This window comes from Dendrobates tinctorius, unplaced genomic scaffold (genome assembly GCF_039654945.1).
Source record: "Dendrobates tinctorius isolate UK_male_01 unplaced genomic scaffold, ASM3965494v1 ptg000067l, whole genome shotgun sequence".
NCBI lineage: Eukaryota > Metazoa > Chordata > Amphibia > Anura > Dendrobatidae > Dendrobates > Dendrobates tinctorius.
The window spans coordinates 8,359,127-8,383,074 of NW_027361735.1; the positions used below are offsets into that span (position 1 = coordinate 8,359,127).

At 46.8% G+C, this 23,948-nt stretch overlaps 1 pseudogene; it reads left to right on the forward strand.

Moving 5' to 3' along the window:
- LOC141095151 (cholesteryl ester transfer protein-like) overlaps nucleotides 1–23,948 on the forward strand; it is an 83,608-nt pseudogene that overhangs the window by 54,589 nt on the left and 5,071 nt on the right.

The window sequence follows — 23,948 nt, forward strand, 5'->3', positions numbered from 1 at the left end:
CCATGAATTATATACGTCTCTTGAAACACGTGATCTCGGTATATATGGAGTTTGACATTTACCTCAAGGCTAAACTTAAATATGTAGTGAGCTGACATTTCTACCATGAGCCAAGCTTAAAAATAGCCTATGTCATGTAAGCTAAAGCATTCTACAGAACTGGGTGTAATAAGAAATATTTAACGAATTATTAATATTTAACAGTAATACAGTGATCACCAGTGACATTATACACAGGAACTCTGTATATAGTGTCAGTGTACAGGTAATACAGTGATCACTGGTGACATTATGCACAGGACCTCTGTATATAGTGTCAGTGTACAGGTAATACAGAGATCACTGGTGACATTGTACAAAGGCACTCTGTATATAGTGTATAGTGTCATTGTACAGGTAACACAAACTCACCAGTGATGTCTCTAGGTGAAGTCCTTCATCTTTGCTTTTCATCTTTCATCCAGCACAGATCGCCATCACGTCTTCCAGCCAGGGCTTGTCTCTGGAGGAAATAACACAGTTATCTAGAGCTCCACTTGCAGAACACATTACTTAATTTTTTTACCAACTTCTACACTACACCAGATGAAGAAGAAAAAAAGGCGACATAGTGTCGCTCTGCACAGTAACAGAACCTCCCCCCATTTAAAACAGTATCCTCAAAAAAATAAAATAAATACATCACTGCAGTAATAATATCCCTTAATTAGCCCCTATGGTAATAATATCCCCCATCCTGGCTCCAGCCATATTTTCTCTCATCCTGCCCTCATGAGTATCCATTCTGCCCCCACATGATCTCCAGATCCTGCCCCATCTGTCTACATCGTATCCATCCTGCCCCATGATCCTGCACCATGTGTCTCCCATCCTGTACCCTGTGTCTCACATTCTGCCCCCTCCTGTGTCTCACTGTCACATTCTGCCCCCTCCTGTGTCTCTCTGTCACATTCTGCCCCTGTGCCTCACATTCTGTCCCCTCCTGTGTTTCACTGTCACATTCTGCACCCTCCTGTGTCTCACTGTCACATTCTGCCCCTCTTGTGTCTTACTGTCACATTATGCCCCCATGTCCATTCTGACCCTGTGTCTCACATTCTGCCCCCTTCTGTGTCTCACTGTCACATTCTGCCCCCTCCTGTGTCTCACTGTAACATTCTGCCCCATGTCTCACATTCTGCCTCCTCCTGTGTCTCACTGTCACATTCTGCCCCCTTCTGTGTCTCACTGTCACATTCTGCCCCCATGTCTCACATTCTGCCCCCTCCTGTGTCTCAATGTCCCATTCTGCCCGCCCTGTATCTTACTGTCACATTCTGCCCCCATGTCTGCATTCTGCCCCCATATCTTGCATTCTGCCCTCACGTTCTGCATTCTGCCCTCATGTCTCACATTCTGCCCTCATGTCTCACATTCTGCCCCATGTCCTTTCTGCCCCATGTCTCACTGTCACATTCAGCCCCCTCCTGTGTCTCACTGTCATATTCTGCCTGCCCCCATGTCTTGCATTCTGCCCCCATGTCTGCATTCTGCCCCCATCATGTGTGCATTCTGCACCCATGTCTGCATTCTGCCATGTCTTGCATTCTGCCCCCATGTCTTGCATTCTGCCCCCATGTCTGCATTCTGCCCCATGTCTGCATTCTGCCCCCATGTCTTGCATTCTGCCCCCATGTCTGCATTCTGCCCCCATGTCTTGCATTCTACCCCCATGTCTTGCATTCTGTCCCCATGTCTTGCATTCTGTCCCCATGTCTGCATTCTGTCCCCATGTCTGCATTCTGCCCCCATGTCTTGCATTTTGCCCCCATGTCTGCATTCTGCCTCCATGTCTTGCATTCTACCCCCATGTCTTGCATTTTGCCCCTGTGTCTACATATTTGGCCCTGTGTGTCTCTAATCCTGCCCCCTGTCTCCATATTTGCCCCTGTATGTCTCCCATCCTGCGCCCTGTCTCCATATTTGCCCCTGTGTGTCTCCAATCCTGCCCCGTCTCCACATTTGCCCCTGTGTGACTCCAATCCTGCCCCCTGTCTCCACATTTGCCCCTGTGTGACTCCAATCCTGCCCCCTGTCTCCATATTTGCCCCTGTGTGACTCCAATCCTGCCCCCTGTCTCCATATTTGCCCCTGTGTGACTCCAATCCTGCCCCCTGTCTCCATATTTGCCCCTGTGTGACTTCAATCCTGCCCCGTCTCCACATTTGCCCCTGTGTGACTCCAATCCTGCCCCCTGTCTCCATATTTGCCCCTGTGTGACTCCAATCCTGCCCCCTGTCTCCATATTTGCCCCTGTGTGACTCCAATCCTGCCCCCTGTCTCCACATTTGCCCCTGTGTGACTACAATCCTGCCCGCTGTCTCCATATTTGCCCCTGTGTGTCTCCAATCCTGCCCCGTCTCCATATTTGCCCCTGTGTGACTACAATCCTGCCCCGTCTCCATATTTTCCCCTGTGTCTCCAATCCTGCCCCCTGTCTCCATATTTGCCCCTGTGTGACTACAATCCTGCCCGCTGTCTCCATATTTGCCCCTGTGTGACTCCAATCCTGCCCCCTGTCTCCATATTTACCCCTGTGTCTCCAATCCTGCCCCCTGTCTCCATATTTGCCCCTGTGTGTCTCCAATCCTGCCCCCTGTCTCCATATTTACCCTTGTGTCTCCAATCCTGCCCCCTGTCTCCATATTTGCCCCTGTGTCTCCAATCCTGCCCCCTGTCTCCATATTTGCCCCTGTATGACTCCAATCCTGCCCCCTGTCTCCATATTTGCCCCTGTGTCTCCAATCCTGCCCCCTTTCTCCATATTTACCCCTGTGTCTCCAATCCTGCCCCCTGTCTCCATATTTGCCCCCATGTCTCCAATCCTGCCCCCTGTCTCCATATTTGCCCGTGTGACTCCAATCCTGCCCCATCTCCATATTTGCCCCTGTGTGACTCCAATCCTGCCCCCTGTCTCCATATTTGCCCCTGTGTGACTCCGATCCTGCCCCCTGTCTCCATATTTGCTCCTGTGAATCCAATCCTGCCCCCTGTCTCCATATTTACCCCTGTGTCTCCAATCCTGCCCCCTGTCTCCATATTTGCCCCTGTGTCTCCAATCCTGCCCCCTGTCTCCATATTTGCCCCTGTGTGACTCCAATCCTGCTCCATCTCCATATTTGCCCCTGTGTGTCTCCAATCCTGCCCCCTGTCTCCATATTTGCCCCTGTGTGACTCCAATCCTGCCCCCTGTCTCCATATTTGCCCCTGTGTCTCCAATCCTGCCCCCTGTCTCCATATTTGCCCCTGTGTGACTCCAATCCTGCCCCCTGTCTCCATATTTACCCCTGTGTCTGCAATCCTGCCCCCTGTCTCCATATTTGCCCCTGTGTGACTCCAATCCTGCCCCCTGTCTCCATATTTGCCCCTGTGTCTCCAATCCTGCCCCCTGTCTTTATATTTGCCCCTGTGTGACTCCAATCCAGCCCCGTCTCCATATTTGCCCCTGTGTGTCTCCAATCCTGCCCCCGTGTCTCCATTCTGCCAGGGATACATATTGCCCCTTTCAAAAATAAAAACTTTCTTCTTACCTGACCTCTCTCCTGCGCTAAAGATGGAGCTGCTGCTGTGTGAGCTAAAAGGACCTGTGGTGACGTCATCGTCATGTGATCAGGGGGCGGATCTGATCAATGCTGAAGGCCTGTGATAATGGTGACGTCACCACAGGTCCTTCAGCTCTTCTCTATCTTTCGGATGTCGGGCGCTGTGGCGGCTCTGCTGATGTGTGCGCTGCAGGCACGATCGCAGCGCACACTTGGGGCCTGCCCGGCGCCCCTATGACGCACAGCACTTGGGGCCCGATGACTGGCAGCACAGGAGCGGGGCCCCTGATCTGCGGGCCCCCTTCTGTACTGATGTTCATCGGGCCCCATACAGCAGTAAGGGCTGTCATGCCCTGATGGCGGCCCTGGGTCTCCTAGACCGTCTCGTTCCAGAGACGGGCGCAGCAGATCTCCACAGAGATCTTCAGGCATGGAAAAGCGGCGGTCCAGATCTCCCTCCAGGCAACGCCTCAGCGATGCGCAGGATTCAGAGGGCATCTGTGACTCTGAATCAGAAAAGGAAACATAGGAGTCTCAGGCTCCTTGTCCTCCTAGCAATACAGGGCTAGTTGAGGACATTATCACTTCTATTCATCGGGTGCTGGTTTTATCCGATGCTCCCCAAGAACCCCCAAAACATAAGATCTGTTTTGAGGGGTCCCTGAAGTCCCTAAAGTTTTTTTCTGAACACCCAAGCTTTCAGGACATCCTTGATAAGCATTTTTTCGCAGCCTGCCAAAAAATTCGCCAACCGTAAATAAACCCGTAAAAAAGGGCTAGATACCCTTTTTTCTCAAAAAGACCAAGAAGTGGACAAATCCACCGGAAATTGATCCCCTATCTCTAGGCTTGCAGCACAGTCTCTCCTCTCACTGCCAGATAGCTCAACCCTGAAGGATACAGCAGATCGGCAGGTTGAGCGCATGGCTCGTTCAATTTTTGAGGCTGCAGGAGCCTCCCTAGCTCCCGCGTTCACCTGAACGTGGGCATCCATGGCCATTCTGGAATGGGCCAAAAGATTGCAGGAGAGCCTCCAAAAGTCTGCTCCTCAGATGTTCGATCAACTAGTTCAGATAGCGGTGGTGGCAGATTACATACGCCTTGCAGCTTTTGATTCTGCAAGAGGCATAGCAGGTATAGCAGCGAATGTAATTACAATCAGACGTATCCTCTGGCTGTGAGAATGGGAAGCGGACGCGTCTTCAAACAAGTCTCGTACGGATCTCCCGTACGTCAGTGGGAGATTTTTTTCGGGGAAAAATTAGACAAGATGATTTCCAATGCCACGGGGGGTAAGAGTACCTTTCTTCCCCAACCGCAACCTAAACGTACGTTTAAGCAACGTAACCAGGCTAGGTTCCGGTCTTTTCGGAACTCCTCAGGCTAGGCCGCTTCACGTCCTTCACAGAATTACAACCGTTCCCCCTCACAGGGACAACCAAAGGACAGCACAGAGGACGGACAAGAATTGGCGGTCAACATCAGGCCAGGCAAAGCCCAAAGGAGGGAAATTCCAGAATTTCTCCTCGTCATGACTCACGAAATACGGAAGACACCCCACCTGTAGGCGGTCGACTTTTAATCTTTCAGCAAGTCTGGCTGCCTATTACAGAGGACAGGTGGGTCAAGGAAATAGTGTCTCTCTCTCCTTCAAGCAGGAGTCATAATAAGGGGTTCCCGAAAACGAGAGATTCCGAGGACTCTACTACAACCTATTCGTGGTTCCCAAAAAGGAGGCAGCGTTCGGCCAATTCCTGGACCTACAGCAACTCAAAAAGTTTGTAAGAATTCGGCAGTTTCGCATGGAGTCCCTTCGATCCATCATTGCGGCTATGGAACAGGGAGAATATCTCGCCTCCATAGACGTACAAGAGGCATACCTGCACATCCCTATTGCGCCTGCTCATCAAAGATCTCTCAGGTTCACAATAGGGCAGAATCAGTACCAGTTCGTGGCTTTGCCTTTCGGATTAGCCACGGCTCCCAGAACATTCACCAAGGTTATGGCAGCCACCATGGATGTCCTACACTCCAGAGGCATAGTGGTCGTCCCATATCTGGATGATCTACTCATCAAGGCACCTACTGTCAAAGACTGGGAAGACAGCGTCTCGATCACGATCAACACACTAACTCGTCTAGGCTGGCTAGTCAACTTTAAGAAGTCGTCAACTACTCCCGAGTCAGTCACTGATCTTCCTAGGGATCCAATTTGATACCTCCAGGGGTCTGGTACACCTTCCCAAGGACAAGGTACAAGCTATCCGCTGTGCAGTTCGCATGTTAATCCACATACCTTGCCGATCTCTTCGGTTTGCCAGGAGACTCCTTAGCAGGATGGCAGCAGCAATGGAGATGGTACCATTTGCCCAGTTCCACCTCAGACCTCTTCAACTAGCCATTCTCAGATCCTGGGACAGGAACCCTTTCTCCCTCGAAAGGGAGTTCCGACTGACGGAGTCAACCAGGAAATCACTGTACTGGTGGCTCAAACCACCCGTACTAGCCAAAGGAAAATCCTTTCTTCCCAGTCGATGGAAAGTCCTGACCACCGACGCGAGTCTAACAGGATGGGGTGCAGTGCACCTACATCACAGGGCACGTGGTCTCCAATAGAAGCGACCATGCCCATCAACATTCTGGAGATACGAGCTATCTTCCTGGCGCTAAAAGTTTTTTGCCATCTGCTGAAGGCCTCTCACATCAGAGTGCAGTCGGACAATGCCACGGCAGTGGCATATGTGAACCACCAAGGTGGGACTCGCAGTGCCCAGGCAATGAGAGAAGTGGCGCGTCTCCTTCGCTGGGCAGAAAACAAGAAATCAGTACTCTCAGTGGTCCACAGTCCGGGTGTGGACAACTGGGAAGCCGACTACCTCATCAGACAGGAAATGGACTCGGGGGAGTGGTCTCTCCATCCCAAAAATCTTTCGTCGGATCTGTTATCGCTGGGGGTCTCCGGACGTGGACCTAATCGCATCTCATCTCAATGCCAAGGTCTCCAATTTCATGGCAAGGACACGAGGTCCGAGGTTGCTCGGTGCGGATGCCCTGGTTCAGGACTGGACTCAGTTCCAGCTTCTGTACATTTTCCCACCTCTTCCCCTGATGGCCAGAGTTATGAGGAATATCAAACAGGAAGGAGTTCCGACCATCCTAATTGCGCCGGACTGGCCCAGACGTACATGGTACGCCGACATCCTTCAGCTTACAGCAGACACCCCTTGGCGTCTTCCAGACCGTCCCGATCCCCTGTCTCACGGCCCGTTCTACCACCAGAATTTAGGGACTCTCAATTTGACGGCGTGGCCCTTGAAACCTGGGTTTTAAGCCAGGCAGGTTTTGCTCCAGACGTCTTTAGAACCATGATCAGGGCACGGAAACCAGCTTCCGCCAAAGTTTATTATCGTACCTGGAAAACGTATTTTACTTGGTGCGACTCTCGCGGGCGAATTCCGTTCCCTTACTCTCTTCCGAAAGTTCTTGATTTCCTTCAATCAGGTCTGGACGCCGGCCTATCCTTAGGATCGCTTAAGGGTCAGGTGTCAGCGCTTTCAGTGCTCTTTCAGAAGCGTATTGCTAACAAACCACAAGTCAGGACGTTTCTTCAGGGAGTCTCCAGATTGGTCCCTCCTTACAGAGGTCCACTGGATACGTGGGACCTTAATTTGGTCCTAACTGCTCTACAGGCACCTCCTTTTCAACCTCTTAAGGAAGTTCCACTTCGAGTTTTATCACAAAAGGTGGTCTTCCTCGTGGCAATCACCTCGCTACGCAAGGGTGTCTGAGCTGTCAGCGCTCTCCTGCAAACAGCTTTTCCTATTCTTCCACCAGGACAAGGTGGTTCTCCGTACAGTTCCATGCTTCTTTCCAAAGGTTGTGTCTGATTTCCACCTCAATGAGGGCATTTCATTACCGACCCTTTGCCCGGCTCCGGTTCATAGAGTGGAGAGGGCCCTGCATACGCTTGACCTTGCCAGGGCATTGTGTATGTGTGTGTCTAGGACTCCACCCTTCCGGAAGTCTGATTCCTTTTTTTCCTTATTCCAGAAGGCATTCGCAAGGGTTTACCGGCTTCAAAGCTACCCTAGCCAGGTGGATCAGGTGCACCATCCATGACGCCTACCGCCTAAACAATTCTCCTATTCCGGCCGGTATCACGGCACATTCCACACGGGCAGTAGGAACCTCCTGGGCCATTTGACACCAGGCTTCAGCACAACACGTATGTAAAGCGGCCACTTGGACTAGCTTACACACGTTTACAAAACAATACAGTGTGCATACTCAGTCCTCAGTGGAAGCGAGTCTGGGTAGACGGGTACTGCAGGCGGCAGTGTCCCAAGTCTAGGGACCTGTCAGCACAATATTCGTCCATTGCTTCCCACCCAGGGACTGCTTTGGGACGTCCCAAGGTCCTGTGTCCCCCAATGAGGCGACAGAGTAAAGGAGATTTTTGTGTACTCACCATAAAATCTCTTTCTCTTAGCCTCTAATTGGGGGACACAGCTCCCACCCTGTTGCCCTTGCGGGCTGTTATTATGTTGGGTACTCATATTGTTCCTTGAGCTGTACATAGTAGCCTTTGTTTATAGGCTTGGTTATGTTGGATTTGTTATCTCCTCCTACTGCTTGGGTACAAAAACTGAGGTAAGGCGGATGCCGCTCAGGGGGTATACTGTGGAGGAGGTGCCAGAGCCAAATCTTTTTCAGATTAAGCATAGTGTCGCCTCCTAGTGGACAGAAAGCATAACACCCAAGGTCCTGTGTCCCCCAATTAGAGGCTAAGAGAAAGAGATTTTACGGTAAGTACACAAAAATCTCCTTTTTTAGTACGTGTGTTTTATCCACATTTTTGCTTTGTGTATCTTGATTTGTCAATGGAAAATGTAATTCCCGGAATTCCACGCTCATTAGATGTGTTTGTTTTTTTTCCTGTATTGGTTCAATCAGTAATTAAAGCTCCCACTGGGTTTTCTTTTAGCTTTCAGAAACTTCTGTAAGCCTTGTTATACAAAGTCAAGAAAGAAGAAGATTAGTCATTACTTCATTGTGTAGATTTTTATTTCTAGAGCCTTGGAAAGTTCAATGACAGCTCATGTGAAACTGTAAAGTCAGCTTTTTAAAGATGATCTCGCATTAGATTTTTCTTTATTATTTAAACTGAGTACCTCCTCGAATCGGTGCTGCGCCACTGATTCTGGAACAGTTTAACTTATGTGTCCCTCCGTTCCAAAATTATGCCCCATAGAAATAAAGATGCACATTTTCCCTTTAATAAACTTGGTGTAAACCCCAAAACTTCTGTGTGGGCGTTTACTTTTTCTCCTCTGTCACTGGCAAATCAAAACATGGCTATGCCCACATGATTCCTTTTTTTATTTCCCTTTTGACACTGGCCAATCAAAACATGAGGACGCCCACGAAGATGCTTTCTTTCCTCTGACATTGCCAGTCAAAACATGGCTATGTCCACAAAGTTGCGCTTTTTCCTTTGACACTGACCAATCAAAACATGACTACGCCCGCGAAGATGCTTTTTTTTATTTTTTTTTTGCTCTGACACTAGCCAATCAAAAGATGGCTACGCCCACAAAGAGTTTTGTGGCATAAGCCCAATTAGTTAAAGGGAAAATGTGCACCTTTATTATTAGTGAATGGAGGAGCACAGAAGAAAAACTGTTCCAGATTCGGTGGAGAAGCAACAATTAAAAAAATCCAGGGAATGGTACTTTTTTAACAGCTAGACAATTCAGTGACATAAGAAATAAAAAAAAATACTTTGAGGAAAATTATTAAGGCTGTGGGCCCACGTAACGTTTTAAAACGCTCACGAAAAACCGGACTCCTTCCCAGAAATCGTGCGTTTTTTTCCCGCGCGATTTCACCGCGATTTTGCCGCGATTTTCGCGTGCGATATTCAAGCACTTTCCAAGTGATTTGAAGCATCGCTTGGAAAGTGATTGACATGTTGGTCACACTCGTCAAGCATAGTGTTTGACAAGTGTGACCAGGTTTTTACTATTGAGGCCGCCTATGCGGCATCAATAGTAAAAGATAGGATGTTAAAATGCCCAAAAAAATAAAAAAATCGGGGTATATTTACCTTCCGGCGTCCCGCGCTGCATTCCCGGGCCTCAGCATTCCCAGTAATGCCTTGCGAGACCTGTGATGACGTAGTCTCGCGTTGCTATAGCGATCTCGCGAGACCGCTAGAGTCACGCGAGACTACGTCATTACAGGGCCTTGCCGCAAGGCATTACTGGGAACGCTTAGGCCGGGAATGCCGCGCGGGACATCGGAAGGTAAATATACCCCGATTTTTTATTTTTTATTCTTTTTTTACAGGGGTATGGTACCCAGGGCCTGGAGGACAGTCTCCTCTCCTCCACACCGTGGGTACCAACCGCACATGAGACACTTAACTTCCCGCATGGTGGGCATAGCCACATGCGGGAAGTAAGCGATTCTCATGCATTCCTATGGGTGCGGAATCGCGGCAATTCTTTGCGATTCCGCACAAAAGAATGAGCATGCTGCGATTTTTTCCGCGATGCGATTCCGCCGCGGAAAAAAGCGCAGCATTAGCACAGCATGTGCGGAATGCCATAGGAATGCATGGGGGGCGTTCTGTACACGATTTTTAAACGTTTTCGCGCATCATCCTGTGAAAAAAATGGAAAGACGCCACTAAATTAAAATTTACATAAAAATGTATCAAAACTATTTCTGCAGTTTTATGGCTTATTAAACATAAACCTGTAACTTTTTTGTATTCAGGATATCCTTCAGAATGATAATGAGGCGTCCCATCAGGAAATCCTACGAGAGGTAACTACAAGTATGCGCAATAATCATGCTACATATTTCTACAAGTACATGTCATATTCCACAGAGCTGGACATCATATGTTCAAATATGAGCTTAAAAGGGGATCTCGTCTTAGTATTTAACCAAATATAGGCCTAAAGTAATGTCTCAGTCATTAATGTGTAAACTTGCCTGATGAAGGAGCCTCTATGCCCTGAAACCTTAAAAATAGACATAATTTTTCTGGTTAGTCAATACTTTTTGTTTTGGTGGGTGGGGGGCATGAAAGCATTTACATAGACCTAAAATGAAGATATGTAGCTAATGGAAGGCCACCATCATTGCAAGGCAAGCATTTACATGACAGTTATCCAATGTGTATGGCCACCTAAACAACTGGATGTCTTTTCTTTGCAGGCATAGAAATGTCTTATTGTAGAGTCATGTTAAGGCCAGTTTCATACGTCCGACATTCATGGATCGCATTTTCTGGGACCGGTCGCGTGTCTCCTGACCGGAAACCGTCCATCTTCATAGACATATATGAGCCTCATATACTGTATGCCTACGAGGATGATGAGTTCAGGTCAGGAGACGTGTGGCTGGTTCGTGAAACTGTGGTCTATATTTGTAACATAAATAAGTTGTGAAACTAGCCTTAAAAAGTTTACTCATAAGCCAAAAAGTTTGGAAAACAATGACAAGAAAAGGCTTTTTTTAGTTTTTTTTTACAACTTTCTGGTACCCATCTACAGTATATTACACTGAGGGCGCAGTCAGGTGGCCATATAAACTGGACTAAGATCGTAAGCCAGTGCACGGACTGGCCAGCGGCTCTCCTGACCTGAGCTTGACAGCCGCATAGACATATTTGAAACTGTCACCAGTGCCGGACTGGCCATCTGGCAATTCTGGCAAATGCCAGAAGGGCCTGTCTGGTCATGGGATGCCTTGTCTGCTACGTTGTTAACAGAATCGATGTCCTCAAGACACCCATACTGTTAGGAGTTGTGACACAAAGTCGCTGACTCCGTCACTTACCCCAGCAAGTCACGGGTATTATTAGAAATATTGATCTTGTAGTAAATCTTCCTTTCCTCCATCCAGGGTAATATTAGTAATATATCCCATCTGGTGCTTGGAGATGGGGACAGCATGGGCCTGTGTGATTGCAAAAGCCAGGGCTGAATTTCAGTCCCAGTCCATACCTGACTGTCACGTTCAAGTCGGGAGAGCCGCGGGCCAGTCCGTGCATTGCGTTCTGATCTCGGTCCAATTTATGCAGCCATTTCACTGCGAAATAGAAATGGTCATAACTGAATGCTTCAAATTTCCTACCTTTCTAGGAATAAGGAATAATATGGAATAAGTCACTGCTAGTGCACATATAGGGAGGTTTTCACTATACAATTTCAAGTGGGTCATCAGATCTGCTGCCCAGCACCACCGTACACTGGCAGGCAGCAGGGATGCCCTGCTGAAAGACACCCTGGAATGTCTTTTTTGTTCGATATCCAGAAATATAACTCAGTAAATGTGCTTATTTTATCTCTTAGATCCTCCACAAACATGCAGCTAGCGATATCTCTGCAAAAGTGTGGAGTCTCACGACCACGAGAATCAAAATTACACCAAAGGGCACGATGGTCACCTCTTCTGTCGCGGTCCACATAAGCACCACTTCTGCATCTGATTTATATTTTGAAATGGTGAGTATAAGGAGAACTGAACCCCATAAGAGGACACTCAAGTCATCTGATAGAAGACTTCTAGAAAATAATTCCTTTCTCTTACACCTCATTGGGGGACACAGGACCTTGGGTAAGCTGTATTCAACCTCTGGAAGAAAGCTTAACCCCTTCTCTGCGCATATTATACGCCTTCTCTGCACCTGCAGCCCATACGCGCAGAGAAGGAGTTAAGCTTTCTTCCAGAGGCTGAATACAGCTTACCCAAGGTCCTGTGTCCCCCAATGATTGGCTCAGAGAAAAGGATTTTACGGTGAGTACACAAAAATCCCTATTTCTCCAGTTGTAATGAGTGTAGCATTATAAAATATTTCATGTAATGGTATGTGCACACGTCACTTTTTTCTTTAAGAATCCATATTTTACTGTACCAGCAAAGTAAATTGCATATTTCTTTATCCTTTCATGCAACTCTACAATCAAATGAGACACCATCGCTACATTTTACAGTTATATTGTGTTACTTTTTCGCTCCATGCCACAATTTGAGAGCGGAGTACTAGGAATCTCCCTGCTCTTTAGTGTTGACCCCAAGAAAGATGTAATGTCATTTTGGATGAGGCTTTCAGTTTGCAGTCACCAATAAGCAATAAGTATAGCAGTAAAATATCCGGGGATCATGAACGAATAAGCAGGCAGGATACAATAACCAAAAAATGAAACAGAACCTTTTGCAGAGGAGTGAGGCCCCCCCACAAGGCGCGTTTGGCCTGTGTTTGGCGGGGTCGGCAGAGATATGTAAAATATCATGCTCTTGCCAAGAAGTAATATTGCGGCGTAAGAAAATAAAACTTGTTTGAAAGTAATTACTATCAATGGATCAATGTTTCTTTTTATTGCAGGAAACTGTTACCGCCGTCCAGGCCTCGTATGGAGACAAAAAACTGAAGTTGCACCCGTCTAATCCTCTGTGAGTTCAATTTCATATACCGTACCCAATTCGTGGGCCGCAAAATGACCGCAATATTTCCATACAAAAATGTATCTAACGTGGTCCTTTACAAATTTTTATTACTAGATGCCAATAGAATTGTGGGACATATAGCTGCTATATGGACTGCTAAGGCTGGTTTCACATTTGCGTTAAAACAACGCTGCGCCCTGCGTCGTTAAGCCCCGCCCCGAGCTGGCTCCCAGCCCGCCCCATCCGGGATCACCGCCTACTTTCGCATTTGCACGCATGCGATCGGCGCACCCTATCTTTAGCATAGGGTGCGCAGATCATGCGCTGCCAGTGTGAAAGTAGCGTGCTGCGCACTTTTGACGGTGCGCCGTGCGCGCCGAAATGCAACATGCTGCATTTCGGCGTGCACGGCGCACCGTCAAAAGTGCGCAGCACGCTACTTTCACACTGGCAGCGCATGATCTGCGCACCCTATGCTAAAGATAGGGTGCGCCGATCGCATGCGTGCAAATGCGAAAGTAGGCGGTGATCCCGGATGGGGCGGGCAGGGAGCCGGCTCGGGGCGGGGCTTAACGACGCAGGGCGCAGCGTTGTTTTAACGCAAATGTGAAACCAGCCTAAGTGACATTTTCCTGGGACTCCAAAAGTCATCAAAGCTCAGCGGCTCTGAACAGCTTGTGCCGCCAGAGCTGCTGAGCTCACCGATTAAGCTGCTGCGCTGTAGCACTGCAGACAATCACATACACTGGGAGGGTAAAGCACCATTTTTTTGCTTTTTTATAAAACAAACTGCAGCCGGGAGACAAAAGTTTTCCAAAAATTGGAAAATCCCTACGGAATCATGGGAATAGAGCTGTATATAAGGAAAACAAACCGCCGACACCATATAGTGATATGTGGTGCAGTTTTTAATGCTTCAGTCACCCCTGATTTAGCATTTACGCTTTCTGAGTATTGACATCAAGTATTTTTATTAATTTTATTCATTTTTTAAAATTAGATGGTTTAATGCAAACTTTAATATCCCTTTTCCTTTTTTTTTCTTCTTGGTATCAGAGTTTCTATTAAAAATGTCAGAAGTTCCCTGTCGGTTTCTATGGTAAGTACATAATATATTAGATGTTATATAATAGAAAATAATAGTCATAAATCCAAATACTAATGCAAAAAAAATGCATCCTGTTCAATTCTACTTCCAGATTGCTGATCTGCACTACCAACCTGTAATAATACATTCAGCTGAAAGGAGACCAAGGCTTCCTTAATATAACAAGCACATTTGACTACTGTGGATCCGTATTAAAGATATATGAAATACATGGGTGTAAAAAAGGCCTATGACAATTTTCACAGGTCAATTGCGAAAAAAACGTATAGAAAAAACTAGACAGGAAGAAGACTTGAACTCTAGCGCCACCTATTGGAAGCAATTATCCTAAAAGTCCATATCAACTCTTTAACGAGCCTTGCAATATGACTGTCACAAGGAGGTTTTTGCAAACATCGCCAGCTGTGATGTAGGCATCAGGGTTTGGGGAATCTATAGGTTCTGGCACTCGTCCTTGTAACTTCACTAATGGCTGTAATCAGTGCAGGGAGACTTTGGCGTTGAAGCAAAGACAAGTTACCAAGAGTTAAATCTCTGCTGGGTTAGGTTGTAATACTGCTTGGTCACAAGCTGTGGGAGAAATACTTATTTCTTCTCTTCCCCTATATATGTCCTGGACTATTCAGATAGTGCCAGCTATAGCTTGTCTTACCCTGGTCTGGAGAGGTGGACATATCCAGGTATTTCTGGTGGTTGCTATGTGAGTGTTGTGTGCAGTTTTTGTTGAAAACCTTTTCCTTCCCCTTTGTTGTTTCATGTAGTTTCTCTGCCTCCCAGCCTTCTTATTCTTGTACCTTAGTGTTTTTTTTATTCTTGTGTGAGGACTGTGTGACGGGGCGTCTGTCTTTTCTATGTTAACTCTTTCACTTCTGCCACCCTGTTCCTTGGGTGGTGGAGGAGATCAGATTAGTTTGGTGCAGTAGTTGAGCGAGGCACATGACCCAGGCATCCCCACCATTAGGGGTAAACCTGGGGACAGGGAGAGCCTAGGGCCTCTTTTGCTTGAGGGACTAAATTAGGGGCCACGCCACAGCCCTAGTTACCCTATAGTCACATCATGACAATGACTTACGATAACAGCCAAACCAAAATCTCAATTTTCAAACACAGTGTTTAGAGATGTTGCTTCTCGTCGGTGCAAAGTATGAGGGCTGATTTGGCTAGGTGAGAGGCTCTGGACTGCAGTCCAATTTGTAACATTTCTCCTTGTGGAAAGTGACATGTCAAGTTGAAGGGTCGATATTCACTTTTAGGATCGCTGCTTCTAATAGTTGGCACTGGAGTTCAAGTCTTCTGCTTCTCTGAAGAGACAATTTGCATATATAATTTCCCAGAGGAGCATGCATGGCTTTTAAGTCTCCTCACTTTGACATGCCAGGCTTGACATGTCACTCTCTTCAAGAAGAAACGTTATCCCTTAGACCAGTGTTCCCCAACTCCAGTCCTCAAGAGCCACCAATGGTTCATGTTTTCTGGATTTCTTTAGTATAGCTCAGGTGATAATTGCAGTACCTGCACAGGCAATAATCCCATCACCTGGGCAATACTAATGAAATCCTGAAAACATGACCTGTTGGTGGCACTTGAGGACTGGAGTTGGGGAACTCTGCCTTAGACCCCAGTCCAGAGACTCTCACCTAGCCAAATCAGATCTCATACTTTGCACTGACAAGGGGCAACACCCTGAAACATGTGTCTGCAAATTGAGATCCTTGTTTGGCTTTTATCCTAAGTCATATGACCATTCTCGTTGAAGGATCGATATTTACATTTAGGATTGCTCCGTCCAATAGCTGGCACTGTAGAGTTCTAATCCTCGTTCTCTCTGAAGAGACAATTTACATATTTAATTTCCCAGAGGAGCATGCATGGCTTTTAAGTCTCCTCACTCTGACATGCCAGGCTTGGCATGTCACTCTCCACAAGGAGAAACTTTACCACTTAGGCTACTTTCACACATCAGGTTTTCGGCGTCAGGCGCGATCTGGCGTCGTGCCGGAACGCCGGATCCGGCAAATGTTTCGTAAAACCGGATGTGACGGATCCGGTTTTCTGGCGGATCCGTCTTTTTCTGGACAGACAAAACCGGATCCGTCTCATCCGGTTCATCCGTTTTTCTATCCGTTTTTCGACGGATTACGCCGGATCCGGTTTTTAAAATTGACCCTTGTGGCCTTCCGAACGGGATTGGCTACTGGAAAACTATATATAGCATGTTCCTACAGCCCTTCTTTGACAGGTTGTAGAGGAGAAAGTGCAGGTTGGAGAGAAGAGCAAGTTACTGGCGAAGATGGATGTTGTCATTGGAAATATTTTGAAGAATTTGGCGGATTTTACAGCGGAGGCAAATCGTTTGAGGGTGATTGTTCTGGAGAAGGAGAGAGCGAGACAGCAGCGCATCAGGCATCGTAGACGACGTTTGTGGATCCACCCCATCACAGCCAAGAGAATGACGCGTGGGGTCTATTCTACACTATGCATGGACCTTCGACGAAACCCGGATAAATTTTTTGGATATGTTAGGATGAAAATGGAGAATTTTGATTACTTGGTGGAGCGCATTGCACACCTCATAAGAAAAGCGGACACCTATTGCCGCTTCTCTGTTTCACCCGCAGAGCGTCTGATGGTGACTTTAAGGTAAGCCACATTTATTGGATATGATCGCATCAGAGCACACTTTCACTGCAATCTTGTTGGTGGTAATTTGTATCTCCAAGTGTTATAGGTCAGTTTTGGTATGTAATGCTGTGATTTAAAACTAATTTATTGTTTTTTAATTCCCCACAGATTTCTTGCAACTGGAGAATCCCTTTCGTCACTGCATTTCCAGTACAGACTCGGGATTTCCACCATATCTGGAATTGTGAAGTACACATGCCGTGCACTGTGGGACTCCTTAGCTGAAGAGTTTTTACCAGAGCCCACAACAGAGAGGTGGATTGAAATTGCTGACAAGTTTCAACAGATATGTCAGTTTCCAAACTGCTTGGGCGCTGTGGACGGGAAACATATCCGCATTGTAAAGCCAGCTGGATCGGGATCGGAATATTTCAATTACAAGAAATATTTTTCAATTGTCCTCATGGCCATCGCTGACGCGGAATACAAATTTATTGCGGTTGATATTGGGGCCTATGGCCGCTCCAATGACTCTCAAGTTTTCAAACTGTCTGCCATGGGGCGTAAACTGTATGGAAACACCTTCCAGTTCCCACCACCTAGACCGCTGCCGCAAACATCTGGTCCACCTATGCCATTTGTCTGTGTAGGGGATGAAGCCTTCCAGCTGTCAGAACACCTTTTGAAACCGTATTCTAGCAGAGGATTGACAAGACCAAAACGCATTTTTAACTACCGCCTCACAAGAGCAAGAAGAATGGTTGAATGTACCTTTGGTATTCTGACAGCCAAATGGCGGGTCCTATTGACTGCGATCAACCTCAAGACAGAAACTGTGGACGAGGTGATCAAAGCGTGCGTGGTACTCCACAATTTTGTTATCTGCAAGGAACCCATTTCCATTGAGGACACCTCTGAAGAAACCACCTTGCAAGATTACCATGACATTACCACTAGAAGTTCTGTGACGGTTTCAGTAATGAGGGACAATTTTGCACTATACTTTATGTCACCTCAAGGCAGAGTACACTGGCAGGATGACAGAGTGTGAAAGATTTGTGCCCTAACCAAACTTGTGTACCTTCTGTACCAACAGTATATACCTTTGCCAACCAAAGTTGGCTATCTTGTCATGGTCTCTATTTTTAGCTTTAGGCCACAGGTGTGTACCTGGTTGTGTTTTATGCAAAGTATTTCACCTTTTAACAAAAGTTGTGTACATTGTTAGGAAATCACCAACAATAAACACAACTTTTTAGGTGAAATACTTTGCTTCAAACACAACCAGGAACACAACTGTGGCAAAATGCTAAAATTTACCCACAGTTATATACCTAGTTTTGAATACCATTTCACCTTTTAAATACCCTGTATTTAACCTTTTTTGCCGCAGAAAGAAATGACAGACAACCAGTGTAAAATAATTTAACTTTTATTGAAAAATGTTTTTTTTAGTAAACTTTTTTAAAATTTTAATAAACTTGTTTAATAAAACTTTGAAACTATAAAACTGAAACCATAAAACTGGTCATTTTTATTTAAATACACACATTATAAATCTGTGTAGTGTGTGGTGGAAATACTGCTGTAGGGGCTGCGGGACACTTCGACACTGGGAGTGTGGAGAGAGGACTGGGATCGTGGTGGGGAAGGAACAGTTAGAGGTGAAGGTGTGGAAAAAACTACAGAATGGGTGGACATGTGGGAAGCAGAAGAGGTGGTGGGTGGTGGAGTGGAGGGTTGGGCAGGGACTGTAGGAGCAGATGATGTTGATGGCAAGTTGTATGGGGAAGGAGTTTGGTACGGGGCAGGTTGCTGGAAGTGGGGAGATGTCTGGTACGGGGCAGGTTGCTGGAAGTGGGGAGATGTCTGGTACGGGGCAGGTTGCTGGAAGTGGGGAGATGTCTGGTACGGGGCAGGTTGCTGGAAGTGGGGAGATGTCTGGTACTGGGGAGGTTGCTGGTACTGGGGAGTTTGCAGGTACTGTGGAGGTTGCTGGTACTGGGGAGGTTGCTGGTGCTGGGGAGGTGGATGGTGCTGGGGAGGTGGATGGTGCTGGGGAGGTGGATGGTGCTGGGGAGGTGGATGGTATGTAATAGGAGGGGGAGGATGGAAAGTGGCTGGAGGTGGATGGTATGTAATAGGAGGGGGAGGATGGAAAGTGGCTGGAGGGGGTGTAGATGTAATAGGAGGGGGAAGATGGAAAGTGGCTGGAGGGGGTGCAGGTGGAGGAACTACTGTGGTGGGAGGAGGAGGAGGTTGGGAGGTAACTTGCTGGAGAGCAGCGTGGCATGAATGCATTACATGCATCTGCTGGGCAGGAGAGAGCGTTTCCATGCGCTCCACAACAGACCTGAAAAAGGTGTGGTTTGGCGAAGATCTTGCTTCTGAATGCATGGTTTGCAGAAGTGTCTTCACCTCCAGAATGCTGGAGTTGATCTGCTGATAGCCTGCGGAGATTTGCTCTGACAAGACTTTTAGACAGTTCTGGAAAGATGCATTCAGATGCAAGAACTCTGGCGCATAAGTCTTTTCCTGACCCCTCTGCCGCTGCCGCCCAGTACCCGCAGGTGTACTAGAGGTGGCAGGGGCAGAAGGGTGGGGTAAAGGGAAAGTGATCTCCTCACCAGCAGCTTCATGTAATGTAGGCGGCCACGATGCTCCTGTGCTGGTGGATGGGACAGATGGGTCGAATGTGTGGGAAGGCTGGGAAGGTGCAGATGTACCGGGGCGGTCGAAGTGTCCCTCGGTGCCGGTCTCCTCAGGGATCGCCTCAGAAGGGTCCAATCGTGCAGGCTCCCGAGTGCTGCTCACCGTGCTGTGGAATAAAGAGAAAAAAAAACAATTAAAATACTGACATGGTATGGCCCTGGCTGAAAAAAAAATTTACATATAACATTTTTTTTCACATGTGGTGTGTAATATTTACCTTCTGGTGACCATTGTTTCCCGGAGGAACGACAGGGCTTCTGCGTACTTGTACTTGCTCCTGCGTCCTCCAGATCCACTCGGGGCCCGCATCTCTTTATTGAACTCCTTCTTGAAACGATCTCTCACAGACCACCACCGATTCACAATTCTGTTCCCTGAAACGAGAAAGGAGTGGTTAGTATACAACATCAGTGTTTCCCAAACTCCAGTCCTCATGGTCCCCAGGGGTCATGTTTTCAGGATTTCCATAGTAAATAGAAATCCTGAACACATGATCCGTGGGGACCACGAGGACTGGAGTTCGGGAAACACTGGTTTACATCAAGCAACCGGTACTGTATATACTTACGCTCTTTAATCTGGGCCCGAGCTTCGAGGTCCTCCCAGCGGCCCACAAGGAGCGAACAGATTTCCTCCCAGAGTCGTCGGGTAACGATCAGGTCAGCGTGGCGGCGGTCAGCCATATTCCAGAGCGGCTCCCTTTCTCTGACGAGATCGATGAGGCGGTCCACATCAATCCCTCCATCCTCACCGTCAGAGTCGGGAGCACGCTGTGAAGGCTGTTAAAGAAAAAGACAAAAATAACATAATTAGCCTCCACAAAAGAAATGAAATAAAAAGTGCAAAAAAACAAAGCAAAAATATTTATACTTACACGCTGGTGACCGCCGCGTTGCTGTCGCCGACGACCCTGGGAGGCACTGCGAGGACCTCTTGGCCAAGCACCAGATTGGGAAGACTAGAGAAGAAAACAAAAAATGTTATGTCTTTGGATGTAGGCATTTGTTTGCTGTGTGTGGTCTGCAGAACATTGTTTTCTATGTGTTGTGTGTAGTGTGATGTTGTGTTTCTGCGTTTGATGCAAAAAACTTACCAATTGTGAGCCCACTCCAGGTGTCTGTCCACCCCTTCCTTCTTCTTCTGGGAGCTCCTCTTCATCTTGTGATTCCTGTTTTGAAATAAAAGGCAATGAATAGACATATATTACAGAGAAGATGGATTTTGGAAATAAAAACTTACCGTCAAACGCTGACGATGCGAGGGAGGGCTCCCAGAAGATGATGTGCTGTCTTCCTGGTGGCCACACTCCATGCCTGTGGGTGGTGTTCCAGCTGCTGCCATTGCTGCTGCTGCTGCTGCTGCATCTATTGGGCGGCTGTTGAATAAAGAGAAACAAAGGGCCAATGAATATCTTGATATTCAATAGCCCTAGTTTGGAGGAATGGGTTATTTGATAATTACCGTCTCTCATCTGCTGCTGGCCTCCCCTCCTCAGCATGTTCTATTTGCTGCTCCATTTGGGGTGGTGGTGGTGCGGATGGTGCTGCAGTGGTCTCCTGCCTTCTCCTGCTTCGCTTGGTTGCTTTCTTGGGTGGCATGTTGGGTGTGGCTGTGGGTCCCACTGTCTTGCTTTTATATATGTCTTGTGGGCAGAGCTACTGAGCATGCTCAGACCAAAAAAACGGATCCGGCGCATTGCGGCGCTCATAGGCTTTCATTGTGTGAAAAAGCCGGACGCGCCGGATCCGGCGTGTCCGGCTTTTTCGCCGGAGACAAAAAACGTTACAGTCACCGTTTTTTCCAGACGCCGGATCGCGACACATTGCCGGATCCGGCGAAAACCGGATGAAACGCATGGCCATCTGGCGCGATCCGGCGCAAATGCAAGTCAATGGGGGGGAAACCGGATCCAGCATTGCATTTCGCCGGATCCGGTTTCTGTCAAAAGCGCCGGATCGCGCCTGACGGCGAAAACCTGATGTGTGAAAGAGGCCTTAGACCACAGAGAAAAACATATATTCTGTGTTTTGTAGCCACTGATGTTTTGGTTTACAAATACTGATGAAATACTAAAAACACTTACGTGTAAATGAGGCCTCTCATATGAGTGTGCAGTGTTTCATACATCTGTAATACGGATATATGATGAAACAGGATGCATCAGTACTTCATAAGTTTTTGTATTCATATTTGCAAGAGTGGATCTGTTTTTTTTTTTTTTCTTGGTTTGCATCAAATTCCTCTTCCATTTGCACCTTTAAGTCTAATTTTTATATGTTCACATATGTTGTCTTTTTTTTAAGTTTGTTGCTGTGAGTTTGTCTTAGCGTATCCAGGTATTTCAGCCTGAGTCATCATTTGCGACTTATCGAAAAGTTTAAAAAAATTTGCAGCAAATGTATTGAAATGACCCCTGACACTTAAAAAAAAAACAAAAAAAAACTAAAAAGTCACAAAAATGGTAAAGTAAAAAAAAAAGACCATTTTTTATTTAGGGCAAAATTCATGAACTGTGTGCCCCATTTTGATGAGTTTGGCACAAAAAAAACCCAACAAAGTAAAAAAAAAAAGAAAATGACTTAAAAAACGCACATGATAAGCCCTAAGAGTTTCCTGTTGTTCAGATTCTTAATGGAGTCTTATGGAATATTCATGTTAATTGTGCAATTTACTAAGCTCAGAGTTCGCCACTGACTATGACACCACCGGATGTCCACATTCATGGCACTGTCTGTGGCTGGTGTGTTTTAGTTTTGGAGAAATCTCTGGTTTGGCTAAGTCTATTGGTAAGGCTTATTAATGGGTTGATAATTGACTTATAGGGTATAACCCTCTTAGAGGTGGCACTGGAGAGCCAGCTTTCTACGTTTTGGAGGATAGTTTATGTGTATACAATTTTTCCCAATTTTGCCTTCTCTAAGTCTCCATATTCCGATTTGGCAACTTATACAAGGACCCTCTATTATCCGCAGATCTATTCTCAGGATATTAAGCACAGAATAGGGTTATACCTGGTACTGTATGGATCAGCATATAACTTAGAAATGTATATTTCTCCTACAGAACGAAGAACAGATTAAACAATTTCTCCAGACTGTGGTGTCTGAATTTGGGATTCAAGCTATAATTTAACGTAAGTCTGGATTAGCAATTATTGGACGACATGCACAGGGCAAAACATATGGCATATGTACAGTATAGAATATGATGGAAAGCCATGAGACAGGGTAGTCAGGAGGGATTGTAGAAAAGAGAAGGTGATACAAAAGCGTGGTTAGGTAACAGGGGTCAAATACCAGGAAGGCTCATAGTTCAGAGAGGGTGATACAAAAGCGTGGTCAGGTAACAGTCCGGGGTCAAATACCGGGAAGGCTTCTAGTACAGAGGGGTGATAAAAAAGCATGGTCAGGCAACAGTCCGGGGGCAAATACCAGGAGGACTCGTAATACAGAAGTGTGATACAAAAGCATGGTCAGGTAACAGTCTGGAGTTAAATACCAGGAAAGTTCGTAGTACAGAGGGGTGATACAAAAGTGTGGTACGGTAACTGTCTGGGGTCAGATACCAGGAGGGCTCATAATACAGAGGGGTGATACAACAGCATGGTCAGGTAACAGTCCGGGGTCAAATACCAGGAGGGCTTGTAGTACAGTGGGGTGATACAAAAGCGTGGCCAGGTAACAGTCCGGGGTCAAATACAAGGAGGGCTCATAGTACAGAGGGGTGACACAAAAGCATGGTCAGGTAAGAGTCCAGGGCAAATACCAGGAGTGCTTGTAGTACAGATGGGTGATACAAATGCGTGGTCAGGTAACAGTTCGGAGTCAAATACCAGGAGGGTACTCAAAAGCAGAATGGGAAGTCCAAAAAGTAGTCACAACAAAACTCAGGGTCATCAGCAAGAAACAGAGACAGAGCAAGCACACACACCTACCTAAAGCAAATCTACAACCGACACAGACTACTAGCAGCTAGCCAGCTAAATGCCTTGCAAATGATTAGGGATGGGAGGCACCTGAGGAAATGCCTGCAGACTAAACCAGAGTGCGCAGCAGGGCTGTCAATCAAACTATTACCAACCCAGCACACCCCAGCATAAGATTGGATACCTGGACTGTCACTCACAAAACCGACAGTCCAGCACACTCCAGATCCCCTAGGGCGGCTGAGCTGTCACTCACAGCGTTCCTTGGTCACAGTGAATGTAGAAACCGTGACACATCTATGGATATGCCATTAACCCCTTCGCACGCGAGCCTGTTTTTGCCTTTGTGACCGGGCCAATTTTTTCAATTCTGACCAGTGTCACTTTATGAGGTCATAACTCTAGAATGCTTCAACGGATCCTGCTGATTCTGACATTGTTTTCTCGTGACATATTGTACTTCATGATGGTGGTAAAAAATTTTAGATATGATCTGCACTTATTTGTTAAAAAAATCAAAATTTGGCAAAAATATAGA